Here is a 4,452-nt window from a genome sequence, read left to right as displayed (position 1 = left end):
GCTCTGTGGTACAGAGTCCTGATCACTCCTAACTTGTGTTCCAGTGGGTGGTGGGAGTCAAAACGCAAATATTGGGCAAATATTGGTGCTTAAAAGCCTGAATTTTTGCCTGAAACTCTCAGACTGAAGAAGTCTCTTGGAGGAGAGACGAAACGTTTCATTAGAGAAGAACCCGTCCAGAAGACCTATACAATTTTTTTTCTTTTTGATTTTTACCTGGATTACTGAGATGCATCAGGACAAAGTAATGTCTGTTTGTTCATACTGACACACGAGCTGCTTGTAACGAATAAGCAGTTTGTAAAAAACCGAACAGGTGAATGTTGGTGGATGTTCAACTTGATCACTCAAATWAACCATTCCTTAAAGAAGCCGTCATATCTCTGGTATTCTGTGAAAGGGCACCTCGTAAAGAATCGTTAAAACACGCCGGATTTATTAGACCACCAATAAATAAATAAATAATAAAAAAAAGACAATTATTCGCTCAATTTTTTCTCAAAGAATTCAAGAACGTTGTGCTCAGTTCTTTTGAACAACACTCACAAGCATTTCTGTAATTTTATAGAAATTAAAATCCTCACATCATCACAAATACAAGCTTTTGGTGCCAAACTTATTAAGAACAAGTTTTAAAGCTGAACTGGCAAACAATTCAAAGAAGCCACACACATACAAAAGTAATGACGTTTTGTTTTATAAGGACATAAAATTACCCAAATGGATGTATGTTGCACCTGGCTAAATCCTATTAATCTACTATTTATTCCTAAACAGGCGAGGTTGTTGTAATTTCTGTCACAGTTTGTCTTCTTTTCTCTCCGATGGGGTAAATTAGCAGTCTGAAGGGGAGCCCCTCACTTCGCAGATGCCCATATATAGACAGCAGACATTAGGTAAACGCAAGGTAGACGTTAGCTAAACTCTAAACAGGCACGACTCAGTCAGCTGCTTATTTGAAACACTGATACACTTCTGTGAGTTGGCGTGAATGAGAGCTCTGCAGGGCGTGTGGACGGATGTGGGAAGTACACAGCAGGTAGATGAGTGAACATGAGCCTGTTTGTAGTGAGGATGCCTGTCAGAGTTTGAATGAATCACAACATATTACCACATTACTGCTATATTTATGTTAATAATAGCACCTTAACCACKTTAAAGAACTGTTGGCAGCAGATCCCTTTTTGCTGTGCCCARTTTTAAAAAGATGTAATTTTTTTTGGACTCCTGGTGCAACGGACCGAATTTATACAACATGATGTCATGTCTACAGCAGAACAATAGCAATTAATAGTAACAAAATAAAAACTGATACTGCAAAAAGAAGAAAAAACAAGGCAGCTTTATTTTTCTATTGTCACTGACAACTAAAATAGATGCCTAAACTTTGCTTCTAGTCGTCTTAGATCCATCAGTTAAGCTGATGCACATTTTTCTGCACAGTGAGATGAAATTAGGTCACACAGGAAGCCAGAATTCAAACATGAAATAGTTTTACTATGAGGTGACTAAAATGTTAGGAGACTGATAACCTTGAGCTCACACCCAATTACCTATGAGGAGAGGGGAAAAACAGAAAGACGTGTTGCTGAAAATGTATTTATATTGGAAAAAATGCGTTAAAGAAAACAAAGAACGAAAATGAGACTGTCAAAGAAAAGATGGTTGTGAAGAAAAAACACGTTTTTAAAAATATATAAACAAACTTTAAAAGCTTGAATCTAACTTGATCAGTGGTAGGAACAAATAAAAGTTATCTTTGTTAACCGCTATGAAAAAAATTAGCTTTGCAAACGCTAAACCACAAAACAGGTAAAGAATTTTTTGGGAGGCTAATGCTAACGTAATGTCTGTCATTTAAACATTTGGTATTCACCGAAATGTCAGCATTTATCTTGGCCAAAAGCTCATAAAAACATTTCTATGTCCAAAAACATTGTTAAAACCACAAGCAGCTGAAYTGAAAAATGTTAAAGCTRGACAAGGCACAAAATGTGTGAGCAGATAGTTGTTTTTGTTAACAGACTTATAGTTTGTAAAAATTAATATAGCGCAAGCTAATATGTCCAAGTAAGAGTCTCTGCCATCACTAAACTTACACTTCAATTATGGGAGAATTATCCTCACTTAATCCAAGAGCGTATATTTCCTGCTCTCAAAYTGAAAATATACRCTCTTRATTAAAGRCAGCTATTTTCTTCCATATTCAATACGACATGAGRCAGCAGGAGGTGATTGCATCATTTCGGACGTCTTTTTCCTGACCGAGTATAAACGGGTTGAAGACATAGTGGGCCATATGGGTGTCCTTAAATGATCATAATTCCGCCCTCCTGCAGTTCGTATATAAACAACAATGATGGCTGGATAATGTGCTTTTTCACTCAACGATCAGTGTTGTGTTGGGTGAAGAGTCTGCGGAGGAAACACTTTTTTTGTTAAAGGGACAATATTATGTGTTTCTCAGGCATATATTTAAATACTATGCCACAATAAAGTATCTATGTCACCTTTAGCTGTTATTAAAATGCTGTTTTTATGTTTAAATAGAAAATAAATTTAGCTTCGGAGAAAAAAATCATTTTAAACAAAATAACCTGCAGAAGGAAAATCTGCTCTGGTCCTTGCTCCTCATGAACAAACCCATGAAGTTCTGACCAATCACACTCTCTGAGCCACAGGGTCCACATCGCAGAGTTCTGATGGGGGCAATGTACATGAAAGCCCCGGGGGATAGCAGCAGGGGGAACAAGATGTGCAACTCCATGTATAAAACAGCCTCAAGTGGAAGTTTGTTGGGTGTGAGCATGCTAGCCATAAATTAAGACAGGAAGGTGAGTCAGTAAAGTATATTTGCGTGTTCACAATAATTTTACTGTTACTATTATACWTCACATCTTTTCCACTTATTCCACACATCAATCCAACTAATCAGTATTACTAAAACTAAGCCCACACCCAAAAGAAAACTCCCACATAGTTAAAAATGCTAATCTGCTAACAGTGGAGCTAACGATGTGATTCATCTTAAAGTTATAAAAGATGTGAGTTTTTAAATATCGGATTGTTTTCATGCACCTTTTGCAAATTTTGAAGACTCAAACGTCCATCAAAAGTCTTTCTCTCACAGCGTTCACACTTGCATACATTTGAATGAGGCTCTGTCATCACAGGACTGATGAAACTGTATCTCCATTGACTTATGTTGACAACTCTACGCTAGCAAAACAAAAACAGAGCTCTTGCTCTTACTGACGAGGCCGTTTTAATGTTCCTGTCTGTGTTTACGTATGCAGGTAGGGTGTAATTACATCACCAGAACTGACTGACTCAGAATACATAAAAAGGTGTATTTTTTTWAACTCTGTGTAGAAACATACTGATTCCTTTTACACCCTCCTCTGTTGGAGGCTCTTACTCCTCATTTTGCTGTCAGACTCAGGTTTCAGACTGAGACTGGAGATTTGACTTCCACTGAAAATGAGTTAATTCATCTTTTGAGGGTTTATGCTGTCAAAAGGATACAAAAGCTAAAAGCTGAGACAAAAGTGTTGGAGGAGAAAAATGTTTACATAACCAAAAGACTCCATATGCAGGGGGATTTGGGGCATTAGTGTCAAATTTATGAATTTGAATCAAATATCAAAACYTGAAGCAACACATGGTTTGGGTTAAGAATGTGGGTGACCAGTAAATGTAAATGTATGTTCGTCTGTTTATCTTGATGTCACACGTGTAATAATGAGCACAGAACCGGAGCAGACACGGCTCCTAGAATGTACTTTTTCATTTGTCCTGCATTCTTTGATTATTATTTCTTCGACATTAGTTCACCGCTTAAATATGTAGTTGCATCACAGCTGAACACAAAGCATACCTCGTCTGAAAACGGAGCAATAAAACTACATTTTAAGACCAATTATGGGCGCTCAGGTAGCACTGCCTCTCTCTTCAGACACAAACTGTGTGTACTCGTAAAAAAACACAAAAGAGTCATTAACTAACTGGGGAGRTTTAAACAAAACTCAGGGACAAATGTTTCTAAGTGATAACATCATTTAGAAACATTTCACGAAGTGATTTTAAATTGTGATGAACTATTTTGTGCTTTATTCTCATGAGTTTATGGAAGAGGTTTCTGTCTCGGCAGCTTCACTTCGGTTGTCCAGGTGTTCCTGAGTCGTTCATCACAGGTCTGAAAATGATGCGCTTGACCTCCCATGAGATTAAACCGTCCAGCCGTAAAAACTTTAAAGCATCACGTTTCTTCCAAAGCATAAATACAGAAGTCTCTGCAGGATTTAAGTGTTTCTTTTAACGTTTCTGGAAGCGTTGAGGTACCATTAGCTCATTTACCTCATTACATCATGAAAAAAACGTATCAGAAATCCTGCCAGGCTCAGAAATCAGAACCACCCCTATAATGTAACAAACTACCCCAAACATAGAGAC

Source organism: Austrofundulus limnaeus, unplaced genomic scaffold, assembly GCF_001266775.1.
Source record: "Austrofundulus limnaeus strain Quisiro unplaced genomic scaffold, Austrofundulus_limnaeus-1.0 Scaffold157, whole genome shotgun sequence".
Classification (NCBI taxonomy): Eukaryota; Metazoa; Chordata; class Actinopteri; order Cyprinodontiformes; family Rivulidae; genus Austrofundulus; species Austrofundulus limnaeus.
The sequence above is the reverse complement of the archived record's forward strand: the minus strand, read 5'-3'. Positions refer to the sequence as shown.